The 16,334-nt window shown below is 35.8% G+C and overlaps 1 protein-coding gene and 1 long non-coding RNA gene across 6 annotated transcripts in view; one reads left to right on the forward strand and one right to left on the reverse strand.

Annotated features, from left to right (window-relative positions):
• Nucleotides 1-2,930, reverse strand: part of BEGAIN (brain enriched guanylate kinase associated) — a 139,616-nt gene extending 136,686 nt beyond the window's left edge. For 3 of the 4 annotated variants that reach the window (XM_048947389.1, XM_048947387.1, XM_048947386.1), the window contains exon 1: nt 2,819-2,930. The gene's annotated coding sequence lies outside the window, so the exon portion shown is untranslated. The remainder of the gene's footprint in view (nt 1-2,818) is intronic. The other variant, XM_048947388.1, reaches the window with a different exon arrangement.
• LOC125694352 (uncharacterized) overlaps nt 1-16,334 on the forward strand; it is a 100,347-nt gene that overhangs the window by 60,636 nt on the left and 23,377 nt on the right. For both annotated transcript variants that reach the window (XR_007377520.1, XR_007377521.1), the window contains exon 2: nt 1,054-1,135. This is a non-coding gene — a long non-coding RNA (uncharacterized LOC125694352). The remainder of the gene's footprint in view (nt 1-1,053; nt 1,136-16,334) is intronic.

Here is a 16,334-nt window from a genome sequence, read left to right on the forward strand (position 1 = left end):
ATCTATCATGTTGCTTTCAAACTAGACGTTTCTTTTTTCTTCTTTTTTTTTTTTAACTTTTCTCTTATTTTTTCTCAGTCCCTATATTGTTTTTTTTGTTGTTGTTGTTGTTGTTTGCTTCTTTGTTGTATTTTTAAATTATTATTATTATTTGGCAAAGAGAAGGGAATGACATAATTAGATTTAAGATAATAGAGAAGAAGACTGAGTGGAAGAATGGAATTTTTTTTCTCATGCAAAATCAGCCTTGACATAAAAATATTTTTCCTATTTTTCCTTTTTTTTTTTTTTTTTTTTTTTTTTTTTTTTGTATAGATAGAATGGAAGAATTCCCCATCCACTGATTTTCGCTTTATTTTCAAAATAATAATATTTTCTATAACAATTTGTTTTCCTTTAAATCTGTTCCTAGCCTGATGTAAAGTGAATTAACACTTGATCCACAGTCTGCAAGGTCATGATGTCACTGGGACGAATTCAAGGGGCTCAAAATCCACCCTAGTGATGATTCCAGGAATTATTTTAGACATCTTCCACACCATCATTTCCCTCATCATCTCTATTACATCTGCAGAAATATAGAATTCTACTAGATTAAGATTAAACATAGAGGAAAGTTTGAGACTGGAATGAAACTTGTCAAATTTATAAATGAAAAGGGAGTAAGATGTTGCTATATAGTTTATTTTTTATTTTCCTGCCCCTTGAGCTTGTTTGATTTAGTACATTCTGTGATAGACTGAATTGTTCAAGAGCACATTGAAAAAACTTACAGCTTTTTGTACTGGCTCAAATCCCTGAAGGCTTTGACTCTCATAAAAACAGTTTTCGTGTAGTAGATTTGTGGGATTTCATTACGATCATTCCTTTGGTAAATTAAATAATCACAAAGTATAAGGAAGAAATGAGCCTTTCATCTAGGTAATGCCTTCTCCTTCATCCTGAAGACACTGTTTCCTCCTAGAGGCCTTACAAGTGCAGTCCATTTCCCCCTGTTTGCCCTTGTAGTCTGTCTCAGAAACTGTTGCCAATGACGGCTTCCTCTTTTGGCAGGATATTAAGTCATGGATTCATGGATCAAAACTTGTTAGCAGAGTTACTCCCTACCAATGGCTCTCTTTGTCTTACATGGAAGGTACTGTGTTTTCCTATTTGCTGTCTATATTATAGCCATTCTGAGATTTTACAGTAACTTTGGAAAGGGCAGTGACGTGTCATGTTTGACCACCCCTTTATTCTAATTTATTAGTCTGCTCAGAGTTGGCCCAGGAAAGCTTAGTATTGCTTGCCAAGGAGGTATATATTATTGTTCGCTGTAACTGTAATGCAGTAATTTTGTTATTTCTGCTTTCATTCTTTATCTCTCTCTATGCAAAATCAGCCAAAGACTTTCTATTTCTATTATACAGTTAATAAGGAAATGGTTGTTCCAGTTCTATTCCCCAATATGTCCTGGAAAAGTTTGTTTAAAAAAAGCTTTCCTGCATATAAATGAGTTGGCTTGGCAGTATGCTTTAAAATGTGCTGTTATGAATAATTTGACAATGACTAGGAGAAATGAATGATAATTTCTTGAATTCTGTTTTCATGGGATGTTGGGAGGTGGATAACTTGAATGGGAGGAAAGTATTTAGGCAGGTTTCTGTGGAAGTTAATTAAGCAATTTGATTTTATGCAGTTTATTTTCTCCTACAATAAATATGATGGCAAACAATGTTATTTGAAGGTATAGGATCTGTCTTACAAGCTTCTAAGATATTAGTACTAGAGCTGTAATATCTCACACACAGCTATTTTTTGCCAAATGCTGCACACCTGCGTGTTTGTAATCAGAGCTGTATGTCATGGGGACTGGTGCTAAGCAGCTAGAAGTAAATGGGAAAAACACTTGTGTGCATGTGAGCATGTGTGTGTTTGCACACTAGCTATAAGGGGAGACTCGTGGATTGCCTGTTTCTAACTCCTTTCTACTGCAACAGTTGCAATTCATACATGAAGAAAAGATTGCTGTCTCTTGTTTTTTTTTACCTTCAACTCCCATAGCCCCACCCCATTTCATTACATTGAAGAGACATGTTAACCAGAGCTGTTTAAAGACTCTTGCAGAAAATATAATGCAGGATATGCTTTTGTTTTGGCAAATGACATGCATGTATGTTGTTTCTTATACAAAGAATAATTTTATCTATGCTCTGTTGAGCTTAACAGTGACGGATTAACACTGTATAATTAAACAAAGTCATCCATCACTAATATTTTCCTTCAGGATTTAATAGAAACCTGAAGTAGATTTCATGCCTACATATTAGCTTTACTTTTACTAGAAACTCTAGTATATAAGCTTTTCCTTTCTTGAAGATAGGAATGATTTTGCTCATTTCATTCTTAATGGGCAGAAACATATTCAGGATACACATTCCAGTCCTGATGAGATCAAATAGACGTGTTCCATGATGTGGATGATGTGGATTATGCAAATAAAAGAGGCATAACTCATTTAAAAAGCCCTATCATGACTGTCTATTATAAATAATTTCCCTAGATTTCTAGCACTGCAGCTAGAAGCTTCATCCACATTTTATAATTTGCTGTCTTGTACCTTAATGTATTAAATATTGCCTTTTAAAGACAGTAATGTCTGCCAAATGAAACAGCAGAGCATGTTAATTCATATTTAAAGCAGTTATTCAATTGCCATATTGCAGCACTACTAATTTCATGCTGAAGATTCCTTTGCTACCTGTTATACATTCTAAATATTAATAATAAAAACAACAGCAAAACAAGAGACAGGCTGCTGGGAGAAAACAGTACTTACTTGAGGAGGATTCTGCAAGCTCTGTTCTGCTAGTCCACAGGCTGAAATGATGGAGCCAGATTTAGAAGTAGCTTATTAGGTGCATGCTGCTTCAACAGTTACAGCTTTTCTTTTTTTTTTTTCTTTCTTTCTTTTTTTTTTTTTAACTGAAAGACAGGATCGTTTTCTTTTTAATGAAGTCAGCAGAGAATGATATGCTGTCTGTGTTGCTATGAGAGCATACACTTGCAGAGCATAGTCAAGCAATTGCTGTACAACTTACCATGGGGTCATTCGCTATCAACTTATTAGTGCTTTTCAGTACTGCAGTAGCATCAAGGCTGGTGATGATATTCCAAATATATAGGAAATAATTTGTTAGTCTTCTGCTTTTGAGATTGAAAGTGATTGAGTCAGTGTTGTTGAATATAAGCAGATAATTGAGTAAAGTGAGATCTTTCAGAATATCCACTGAATTCCTCCAAAAGGCTGTGATTACCACCACAGTGCTGTACCAGCAGCCGTCCATGCCTCTAGTTGGTCATCATATGAGAATTCTCAAGCTCCAGTCAGAAAGTAGCATAGTAGCATGTGAGAAAATGAAGCTTTATATTTTCCCTTTGATATTCTGAGATTAAAAATAAATAAATAAATAAAAATCTATCACCTTATTTATGAGTATGCACAAACTGCTGCAATTATAAGGCCATGGAATTATAGCAATAAAATCATCCCCTTGTAACCTTATCTTTAAAATCACATACATTTCTGGTGTTTTAGTGATGTCACCATTTACATTATGTCAAGGTTTTGTTGTAAATATTAACACTATGCATATCATAATCCAACAACCAATTATATCTGCAGTTTTGGACTGCAGAAAATAAGTTATTCTTTAAATATTAATGCTGTGTTTAGAAATATTGCTTTTGACCAGGGATGCTTTAAGACAGGAAGAAGTCTCTTATGTATTTATTAACTAGAAATAGCACAGGTTTCAGCTTGTCCTGATTTACATTGTCCAAAACAGTGGACCTTTAATGACTGTGAAGACAGATGATCTGTTTTCATCCACGCTCTGCATCATTACCTTGCCAGTCTGATTTTGGAAGATGGCCAACAATTAGCTATACCTCCATAACCTGACTTGAAAAAATAAAAGGTGATGATGGAGTGGGAAGGATAACTTTGATTTTCGTAAGTTATTGCTGTTGAGTTCTTACATGCAAGTGGAATGGTTAAGCTCAGAAGATACCCCTTACAGTTAGTTACTCCTCATAATCTGACAGGAAGTTTTCTTTACTGCTCCCATTGAGTTTTGAGCATTAAACAATGTGCAAGACGTGGATGTTCAAGGAGGTAAATTTTCCCAGAACTCTAGAGGACAACTCTGAACAGTAGCACCTTCATGTTGACAGAAAAACAGATCCATATTGTCAAAAGTAATTAAGTTTCAAACTAAGCGAAGCTGGTGAAATCCATCTGCAAAATACAGATGTCAATCTAAAAGTTGAGGCTCATTACTTCTGATGGCTTCTTCAGTAATATTTTTCCTGTACTTCCAGGACCCTTAACCTTATCCCTTTTTGTGTTTCCAGCATAGTTCCATGAAAAAATCTTTTGACTTGCAAATTCTTCCCATCAGGAAAACTGATGAGATTCAAATACAGATGTGCTGATACCATACACCAGAACCTTCAAGACATATATGGACAAGTGAAGAGGAACATAGTATTTCTTCTGAGAAATTGTGACTTTTTCCAAGGAGTTGACATGAGAGGAAACATGACATCATTTGTAGCTAGTGCTTTAGCCGTCACCATACTTATAGCTGAGAGGTTAAAGGAACAAAATATCACCCAGTTCTGTGCTCATCTCCCTTTTTGTTTTAGCTCTTCCTTCATGTAAAAATACTTATCCAGGTATTAGTACTCATTTTCAAATTGGGCCAATGAAATTACATTCCCAGTTCCCTTGTAAAAGGGAAAATAGAGGAAAGGAAGGAATAAAAGAATAGGCAAAAGCTTTGTCTATTTGAGCTAAACTTTTGCTATAAGCTACAAATAAATGCTTTCCTTCTATGTCTTTCTCCATTTCTCCAGACTCCTGGCATGCTTTTCTTTCTGCACACTATTCAGTGCTGTACCGAACAAGACTCTTTTCACTCCCTGCCTCTCCTCTAGCTTTTTCCTGAATCCATAATCCTATTGTTAATTCCTGTAAAAGGAAACATGAAGCATTTTAGAATGAATGGCTGGCACAGCCACAGAGCTTGAGAAAAGATAGAAAATTTATGATCACTGGCCTGGCTAAGAAAACTGTAATATGATTGATTCTAAGTATATCTTGCAGAACACAGCTATCTAACCACTCATTCCTTCTCATTTTTTTCCTCCACCTCCCTCTTCTCACAGTAAAATAATTGCTAACAATAACCTCAGAAGCAGAAGAAGAAAGTGCAGTCAAGGCTCAACTTTGAATTTCAGTAGCAGTGTGACTGGAATATTTGATCTTTCCTTTTTACAGGATTTGAACTGGGTATTTTAATCCTCAAAGTGAGGGGAACAGGTCACAGAAGGGTGAGAAAATAGATGCAATGATTGCAAGTACCTATAAAAGTTGGTGCTGCAAATGGTAAAAACAAAACTCTAGGGCAAAACCAATGCAATTGGTTGGTCATTTGTTAAGTTCAACTGTGGGTAACATGAGGTTATCGTGCAATTTTGCTTGCCCCAGACAGAAGTATTAACATCTCAGTACATTCCAACTTGATTGAATATCACTAGAAATGGTGGAGACTGTCACAGAAATACTGTTGGGTAGTTTTAAACATTGCCTAATTGTGAAAAAAAGAATGCATCTGCAGGTGATCCCAAGTAACATATATGAAGGTACTCAAAATATTTGACAGAAAATAGAAGGCTTGGAAGATGTAATGCTTTTTAGTGCCACTTTCTTTCAGTGTTACCTTTTTGCAGTGTCATGTTTTAAATCCCTGTAATTACCTCAAATCTAAATATGTTAGTCAATGTTAGAACTTAGGAAAATATGTAATTCAAAATGAAAAATCTCTCTTTAAGAAAGTCAGTAGTTTTTTCTCAAACTGCTATGGAGTGTCATAAATTCTTCAGGATGTGATGTTTTTACTAAGTTTGTTAAGTGTAAACATACTCATGCATGTATTTTGATTTTTAATGTTCTCTTCTTCATTTACTTATTCACACTGAGTTATTGCTATGAGCAAGGCCACAGTAACACTACTGATAATGAGTCTGAACAGTACCTCATGGTTTTAAAGGTATGCTTATTTTCATAGCACTATTTTTCAAGAACACTTCATATGCTTTTAGCTGTGATGTTCAGGTCTTAGAAATGTTTCTTTTTAAATCTTTGCTATGTGAAGGGAAAAAATGTTACAAGCACTTAAGTGGCATGGTCATTTGTGTTTAAATATAGTTTTTCCATTAAGATGACCAACTCTGATGATGAATTTAATGTCTTTAATAGGTTTTGCTCATCCTCCTTTCATGGAGAGATTGATATAAGCAGAGAGTTTGGAGGAGGAATCTTACTCAGCCTTTGCATGTGGGGAGCATTTTCTGTTGCTCAACCATGACATTACTGAAGGAGTTTGATAATGGTCTTCAAAAACCTTCTCTGACAGTTTAATGAATATAAAACTTCACAGCTCCCAGAATTTAGCATGGAGAGAGAAAGTAAGCAAGAACTGAAGTTCCCTTATTAACTTAACTTAAGACCTGTGGAGGAAGCCTGCCTGAAGCAGAGCTCCTCGGAGAACGAGAAGCCACAGGGTGTCCCCTGTGGCAAGAAGGGCATCACCTCAGCAGTAAGGGCTTCTGCTTGGCCTGTAGTTCTTGTGCAGGTCTCTTGGATAGTTATGGGGAAAGTCATATGCTCCTTGTGCCCAGCATTGATTGTTAGGAATAGGAGTGCGAAGAAGAATTAGTCCTGCTAATACCTTTCTTTGATGCTTTTTTTTTGACTTTTGGATGAAATATAAAGTCATCCGTTAAAAGTTGAAGATCTGACTAAAGATGTTTACTGAATTTGACCTCAGTCTAAAAATGACCTCAACAGTTCTGGAACTGCATTTTTAAACAAGAAATAAAAAGGGCCCAGCTTGTATCCTGAAGATCTAATTTGTAGCTTGGCTAGGAGATTATTCTGTCTTAGTCCTCTGGGGATAGTTCAACAAAATAAATGTCTCATCTGGCTGCAGTGTTCATCACGCTGTCAAGCATAATCAAATATGGGGAAAAGAGGGGGAGATAACCTTGACAGAGGGGGTGTGCTGCAAATTCAGGCAATATATAGCAAGTTCCCTTTCACATGTGCACTAATATTTTCTCCCACTGTGTTTATCATTCTCCACACATAGCCTGCTATCTGCACATCAGTCACACTCAACTTTCAGCAGCCTGGCTGTTGCACACCTACACTCTGATTCCCACAGCCTTCATTCATTTCACTTTATTATCAGCATCTAAACACCTCTGTGGAGACTATAGCATGTACAGAAAATGAATGTTGTTAATGGGTGTGCTTGTGAGGAGACCTCTGCTGTATGGAAAGATGGTCAATTTTGGACACTCCTGCACTGTCCAAATTTAGATTCTGTGTTCCAGAAAATGTCATCTTTTCCACTTAAAAACAAACAAACAAACAACAACAACAAAAACAACCAAAACCACTAAACTATATATAATGACTTTTGAGGAACATAGATGTAACCTTTATCAAGAGCAAAACAGAAATGTGTCAAGCTGAAACATTATTAAAAAATGGAAGATACAATACTGTCCAGTTGAAGCCATTGACTTTAGTACAGCTTAGAGCAAAAATTACTTAACTTTGTGTCTGCACTGCTAAGAACATGAATGTTTTAGCAATCTCAATCTTTAAATTTCAAGTGCACTGTTTAGCTCTGGAAATAAAACCACTAAGCTTTTAGAATTTATGAACTATTTTTATATCCCATTCTTTTTGTCTGTTGCTTTGAGTCTTTATGGATTTTCAACAAGATAGTGTTCTTTATACCATCTGTAACCAGCATCTTTCCAATATGTTACCAATATTACTTCTGTGGTTATTTCTCCTAAAACCGATTCAAGAACATGTAGGAAAGGCAAGACAGAAAATCAGACTCCAGATGCCAAATTGATTTTCAGAAAGACATATTCCCGTTAAGCTCTATTTAGCCAGTTTCTTGCTAACTATATTTGCTGTGTGTTGTTAAATTTGTCTCACTTGAAAATGTGTATTTTATCAGACTCTTCAAGGGGGACATTTATAGCCTTATATCACGTTAGGTAATGTGAGAAAATACGCCTCCCAAACCATAAACATCTTGTCTTCCATCTAAAGACAGAGGATGTATGCAACTTCCTAAAGTGCTTTTTTTTTTTTTTTTTTTTTCTTTATTTTTTTAAACCATTTTTCTAATTTCTCTTTCCTAATCTTCAGCAAAAGTTCAAAAAGTATGAAGTATTATCATGAAATACAGATGGGAAGAATTACTTGTGATTTAGACATAATATTTGCATTTGTTGGTAAAAATTCCAAAATGATGTTTACTTTCTTGAATAATAGAGGAAATGTTGTTTGTTGCAGGGCATATGTTTCAGTCCAAGACAAGTTATAGCAATTGTTTTTAGTGGCTTATTTTGAGCAAGCTGCTTTTCTCTTTGAAGGGAATATGAAGAACAAACAGGTTTTTGTAGGGACTCTAGCTCATCAAGATTTGTCCAGAACCCCCAGAAGTGTACATTATAGGAGGTTACATTATTTCAGTTGAGTTCAGTTTATTTTTATTTTTGATTGTTCCCCAAAGTAAATGACATAGGTGCTAGCCTGATTGCTAATATACCAGAGAGAGCTCAGTCCAACTTAGTAGCAATGACAGAAACTTATTTGAGGCAAATACTGCTAAAAATACAAAGTGCAGTAATTGTTTCTCAGCACAACTGGAGGAATCATAGAATCATTCTAGAAATTCTAGCAGAGTTTCTGACAGAAAATAATCTGCCTTTGCTGCTCTATTCCTTAAACATATTTGGTGTTCAGAACAGTTAGACAACAAACTCTTCCATATACATATGTAGCTAACAGTGGTGACCATGTTGAAAAAGAACATTTTGTAGCAGAGTTTGCTCTGTCTAACACTGCTGCTGTGTTCTTTGTATCTCTTGTAATTTCCATGAGAATAAATAGGAGGCATTACTTTCATGGCTGAGGAAGCTGTGCATACCTGGAACTAAATGCTTTGGAAATTATTTGTTCTATGTAACATTCAGTTTTAACCCACTTGAAGGTCATATTTATCTTCCTTTCTAAATGCATATAGAATCATCCACACCATCTTATCTTCAAGTCCAAAAATACGTCATATCCATATATATTTTTGGAGAAGATTTACTTATTCTGAAGGAAATTTTTAGCACATTTTTTTGTAGCGCGTTGAAGCAATGCAAACTTTGTTTCTGCTTTTCTTCCCAAATGTAAGATTTTAAATAAAGTTGACAATGGCCCTTCAGAGTTAGTTGTTCCTTCTGAGACATTACATGATAAATTAGTTGAAATTCAATTTTTCTTATGACTGTGTTAAATGCTTGTTGAACTTAAGCCCTTGAATTAAATTAGAATACAGATAAATTAATAGTAATTTGGAAGAGAGGATGATGAAGGTTTACTGATACCTTCTTTGAAACAGAAGATCACAGTTTTATCCCTGTTAGTTCTATAAGTAGTACTGATAGCATGAGGACTGGAGAAGCAAAGCAGTTGTCCTCTTAAAGAATATGTAGACCAACTGCCATGCCAGCAGGACTGTTGTTTTTTATCATCTCACTGTCAAGCCATTGCAAATGTAGATTCTCTTAAAATGGCATGTAATAGAAATCTGAACTATGAGTTTGTGTATTCCATGCAGTACCCTTTTTTGCACTGCTATTTCTCTGTTAACTTTGCTGATTTTAGCTAGGGTAGAATTAATTTTCTTCCTAGTAGCTGCTTTTGTGCTGTGTTTTAGATTTAGGATAAGAAATGTTGATAAAACACCGATGTTTTAATTTTTGCAGAGAAACACTTATACTAAATCATGGACTTTTCATTTTTCATGTTCCCCTGCCAGCAAGGAGGCTGTCAGTGCAAAAAGAGATATGCACTTCTCCACCAGTGCTTCTCATCAGCAGCTGGCAGGTCTTTCTGAAAGAGACATCTAGTAGAGTGAGTAACGATCTTCTCTTAAAGGAGCCTTAGTTTCTCTTTCTTGTCTGATAGCTGAAGTGCAAATATTCCTCTTATCTCTGCAGGTTTTCTACAATGTTTTCAAGGGTTACACAATAACTAATATCTGAAGATGCTGTCAGCTACTTGGTGACTTAGGAATGGGACATGATAAGCATAGACATCAGGTCAGAAAAATAAAAATTATGTGTCAGGGCAGGCATCAATTATGCATTGCTAGCGGGACGTGGCTTTCTAACAGGTGGCTTGAGAATTGTAAGGTGATAATATTGTGTGTTCTTCTGTTTGATGGAAATATCATGGTGGTGACACCTCAAAATATCAGATCCAGTTCCATCATGATGGTGACATCTCAAAATATCAAATCTAGTTCTAAAGAGACCTAATTTATTAGAACCTAATTTATTAGAAAATGCTGCTATAGATAAATACATTAAAAGATACAGAATAGGAATTCACAGTCTGGCAGAAGATACTGATGATGGATTGTAATGATTGATAATGAACCAACAAAACAGGAACTGTTATTATTATATTATCTATTCTTTTTTGCTGTTTGGGATACTTTCTCTTTTTTTTTTTCTTTTTTTTTTTCTTTTTTTTTTTTTTTCTTTCCCCTTTCTCTCAATAGTACTGTGAACTAAGGTGTTTCTGAGTAAAGAAAGTTCCTTTGTGGGGGAAGTTGCATTTTAACTTTAACACACTGTGTTGCTAATAATTTCTGTGAAGTTCTTAGCATTCCTGCAGCCATCTCAACAGTCCCAAGACAGCCAAACCTTACCCTGAGATACAGTGGTAGTGCACAATAGCTGCCTCCAGAGCTTGCTACACTGAGATTATATCAAATCCTAAAATTAACATAAATAGCCATTGTAGGTGAATTGTCTTCAAAACTGCAAAACCTGTCTGAAGCAATATAGTAGAAAACAGGCTACAGGAGGCCAAATAGGAGGTAGGAACTGTGTGGAAAGTTTTATTAATGTTGATTATAATTTTGTCTTAAAGAAGAAGGAAAGCAGGGCAAATTAGCGAAGCTAACGAAGGAATTGAAAGAATAAATTCTCACTCAGTGTAGCATACATAGCAGATAGAATCCTATTTTCAGGGCAACTTTCCTGGGGTTGCTTTGATAATCTGAATGAAATTGTAAGTACTTCAGATAGTTACATGACTATGGAGGGAGACCATTTTCAGTAGTGCTCGTTGCTACTGTCATTGAAAATTCAATCCAGTCCCCAATATTTAAATGAGGTAACACAGTCGTCCAACAGCAGACTTTTCTGGAGAACCACTCATACAAAAAGCATGACAGTTATTTTCTGTCTGTGTTTGCTTTCTGGAGGCATCGACAGCCTTGTCAGGGGACAGTATGTCTCCTCAGTTTAGCAGTGCCTTTGGCCTTGGCATTCCCTGCTGTCAAGGAGGAGCTGCTTATCAAAGAGATCCTGGGACAGAGTGACCATCCCAGATTCCTTCAGCATCTCATTTGGCCTGCGGTTTGCTGGTAGAATCTATTACCACACTTACCAGATGTGAAAAAATAGCAATATTTTTAAACAAGTTCAGGAACCAGAAACAAGAAGAAATTGCTCAATGTCTGAAGTCTGGCAGATCCATGCTAGGCTTCAGCTCATTGAGATGGAACTATTCGTAGATGCGTCTTCCACAGAAAAATATTGGGAACATTTTATGTCTTGCATGAATGGAATTGTATATCATATAAAATCTTGTGCCACATCAAATGAGGCTGCTGTGAGGAAAGCAAAGTACCTTCTTTCCTGTAGCATAATTTTTCCAGTAGGTCTTCAGTTCCCACATCCTAGTAACCCCTCATATATAATGAAGTAATAAACTTATGAGGGGGTATAAGGTTACATATGAGGTACTTTATCAAATCAGTTGCTTCAAATAAGGAAATATTTTTCCAAAAGTTTCATAATATTTTTCTATTATTGGACTGTGATAATAATTTGTTTACTGTCTAATGCAGGATAAGTAAAGTCAAATCCAGCAGTCAGAGTTTGCCAAGAGTGCAAAATGTCTATTTTTCTGTAGGTAACACATCCTCATTAGGTTTTGGGAGAAATAGACTAGTTACAAAAGCTATATTACTATTTATCATAGCAGTGTACTGATTTATTACATGAAATACATGATGTCAGAAAGAGAGTTTCCTATTTTTCTCCAAACGATAACTGTTCATACTAGATCTGTTGTCAAATTGCCACGGGGAAAATTTCATTTTCCCTTCACAAAATTTTCCATTTAATTTCAATTCAGGAAGGAGAATACTTTTGTTTGCTGCTTGCCTGGAAGTGTTTATGTAATATTATGTTGCATAACACTTCCTAGGGACTTTCCTGAGGTGCCTTCAGTCAGTGATGGATGAAATGATCTCTGTATAAAACAAGTGTGGTGCACATCAGTTATAAAATGGTGCGGATAGTTATTAATTATTTGAATGCCAACACTGTGCTCAGTACGGTGCAAATATGAGTCTTTTTCAAACTGAGATGATCTATTAGTTTTAATTGCAAAATGCTTGAGATAGAAAGTGTCCATGTGCTGCCGATCCTTTTGCCATTCTGATCTGCACTGCTGGCTCTGCCTGTTTGAGGACAGTTACCCAATAGCTTCAAACAGAACTGATAGTTCTGTTGGCCGATAGTTGCAGAACAGTGTAACCTGTGCTTTCATGCTCATCATGCCTCTTTATGAAACAAAATGTTCTGAACCTCAGGGAGCGCTTTTCAGGACAAGGTTTTTTCTCCAATGTTGAGCATGGTTTAAACACTGCATTTTTGTTGTTAAGACTCCTATTTTGACAGACTTACTTGACTGAACCAGCTTTTTCTCCGACATATCTAAAAATGCGTTATGCATTACTCTTTCGGTATACTGGACATTCCATCCCTCATATATAAGCAAAAAAAAAAGTTTATTCATTTGTTTATTTTATTTTATTTTTTCTTATCTGGACCACTTCAGCTCACTGTTTCCAGAATGTGCTGAATTAATAAGAAAAACTACTCCTGATATTGAGCCGGCTGACTACTTTTGCAAAGTGGACTGGCTCTGCCTGTTTACTAGTAAATTTACATCTCTAGTATTGGGGCTAAATGGCACAAAATAACTTGTACTCATATTGATCATCTCTGTTAGCTTTCTGGCTAGTGAGGGTATATGAAAATTTTCTTCTGAGAACGTGCCTGTGTTCATATGAATTCTTAAACTGTGCTCAGAAATTGTTTAGGAAGTGCTAGTTATCTTGAGTGAAACCTATATATGCCAAGCTATGATGTCAATAGAATAACAGAGACAATAGTGTTTCATTGCCTAGGAACTTTTCTTACTGGTCATTAACCTCGTACTGATCAAACAGAAATCCATTTTTTGCAATAGTTATGACAAAGCTACAAGAACTTCATTCTGTTTCATTTCTATTTCTTCCCCAATTTTCATCTGTCTATGCACAATTGTGATAAAATCTTAGTAGTAATATTAATTTATTTCAAAGAACTATACTCTTACAACCTATTTTTATTATGTTTCAGTCTTGAATAATCCAGTGAGCTTTTTATCTATTCAAAAGTCACAACCAATCTGTTGTTTGGAACTGTCATTATTTTATTTTTACATAACTCACTTCACTTAACTTCAATACAGCTTAAGAGTTCAACATGCTGCTCAGTGTTTTCCTGAGTTTTATGCAAATAAGTCATTTTTGATAGCTGCTTCTTTCACCTAACCAGAATTAATCAATTCTTTGATGTTGATTTCCCATAAATAGCTCTAAACTCATCTTTCATGTTTTTCATTCCTCTTTCTCCCTGTCTCCCACCTGCATTTTTGCACTTATCTCTTTTGCTCACGGCTTAGAACAAGCGCAGTTAAAATCAGCATGTTCTTCTTTTATTCCACATAGTACAGACAAGGAATTCTAACTTTGGATACCTAATCTTGCACATTGTGTCACCATATATAAATATAATCCTTGACTAGGAATAGGATGGTCTAGGATTCAGAAGTTTGTCATTGTCAGTGATAAGAAAAACTCCTAAAACTTATTCTTAACAATTATTTTACAATTCAGGAGAGTCCAAGAAATGTTTGCCATAATGCTTATCTAGCTACCTTATATGAAACTTTCAAGAATGCTTTTCTGACTCCTTGACTGGAAAAATGTATTATTTTATACACAGGAAAGTATAAGAATTAAAAGCTTCTAGAAAGTATGCTGTGAGCTATGCTGTATTCCACAGCTGTAAGCTTGCAGATCCCTAAATGATCAAATGAACAGCTCAGAAATTATGCTTTTTATTGTATAGATCCATAGAAAGATTAGGGAGGAAATTTTGTGCTGTGTGTGTGACAAATTAACATTTGTCAACATTGTTTGTTCAAGATTTTTGGACATCTCATATAAGGTGACCAGAAAATAATGGTTTTGGTAACATCATCATCATCATCATTGGGAATGCTCTAGTCATTTGTTCAAGTTTTCTATACATAAGCTCTTTTACAGAGTTTTTAAAATGAAAAATGAATTTTCATTCATTACAAGAAAAGCAATATTTTGTGAAGTTTGGGGTAATAATGTGAGAAGAAAAGAATTGTCTAAAAATTATAAGTTAAAAAACAAATGCATTTTATTGCTCTAGTGGGTGTAAGTAAAATAAATTCTAGCCAGTAGAAAACACTAGTTCAGCTGGCTGCACTGGACACAACAGGATGAAACACTGACATCAATAAATGAAGTATTCTGAAGTTCTGTATAAATGTATAAAACTGTGTGGAGCTCAGACCAAGTGCTGACAACTTGTCAGGAACAATCTGTTCCAGTGTTCAGCCACTCTCACAATAAAAGGTATTTTCTTATGTTTTAAGGGAATTTTCTTTATTTCAGTCTATACCCATTGTCCTTCATCCTGTCACTGTACCACTGAGAAGAATCTGGCTTTATTTTCTTTACTGCTCTCCATCAGGTTTTTATACATACAGATGAGACCCCTTCCAAGTCTGTTCTTCTCTAGGTGACAACCCAGGCTGTCTCAGCCTCTCTTCATATGACATATGCTCCAAGTCCTACAGCATCCTCATTGCCCTTTTGTGGACTTGCTGCAGAAAGTCTGAGATTCTCTTTTGTTGGAAAGGCCAAAACTCGACCCAGCACTGCCACTGTTTCTCCTGGGGCCTAGTAGAGATGAAGAACCGCTTCTCTCAACCTCCTGGCAATGCTTGTCTTAGTGCAGCTAAGGATGATGTTGGCTTTCCTTGCCACAGGGGCACACTGCACATTCAAGCTTTTATGAACCAGAAAGTCTCTGATCCTTCTCTGAAAACCTAGTTTCTGGATTGTTGATCCCCAGCCTGTACCAGAGCACGGGTTATTCTTCTTCAGGTAAATGACTTTGGATTCACTTTTTTCCACTCCACTCATTTCTCCAGCTGGTAAAAATGCCCCTGAAAGGCAGCACAATCATCTGGTTTATCAGTCATCAGCCTCTCAGTTTTGTATTGTCTAAAAACTTGCTGAGGGTGCTCTTGGTCCCACCATCCATTTGGTTAGTGAAAATATTGACCAGTATCAGTTGCAGTATTCACACCTGTGGTATAGCACTACTGACTTATATTTATTGTAGAAACAGAGGACCATTCCACTTTTCCATGATAAAATGAGTAAAAAGAGTGAAGAATGGGAATAATTGCATTTTAGCTATTGTGCCTGTAAGGCTGACGTTACTTAGCTCAGATACCTGTTTTGCTTTTTTTCATTAAAAATCTAAATCTTGCAAAGATTATATCCATATGGATTTCAAGGATTTGGTGGGGAAATGTAAGGTGTGTAGAGTTTACACATATCTACAATAGTGAAACATGGAAGAGTGGTTTCAGTTACTGTGGAAACTCCTAAGTGTTTCAAACCTTTTATTACTAGTAATCAATAATCCAGAGTACAGAGGAAATTTGACAGCATGTGTGTTAAGAAATAAGCATCCCCAAATGATTTTTTTACTATCCAGCCCCAGATTCATGAAAATATGGGGCAGAAAACTCAGCTTTGATATTAGAGAGCTGTTCTATTCAGTCTGCACAGAATGCACATGCATTATGCTCTGGTTTTTGCAGAAATTGAACAGGAGAAACAGAGATACTGGCAACAAGTCAAAGTTGAAAGTTTATTTGACATCTTATAAAGTAAATGAATGGTTTTCCAACACAGTTTCTGAGCTTTTTTTGAAAGGCCGCTCCTTTGTTGAAAAGGAAATTT

This window comes from Lagopus muta, chromosome 6, assembly GCF_023343835.1.
Source record: "Lagopus muta isolate bLagMut1 chromosome 6, bLagMut1 primary, whole genome shotgun sequence".
Classification (NCBI taxonomy): domain Eukaryota; kingdom Metazoa; phylum Chordata; class Aves; order Galliformes; family Phasianidae; genus Lagopus; species Lagopus muta.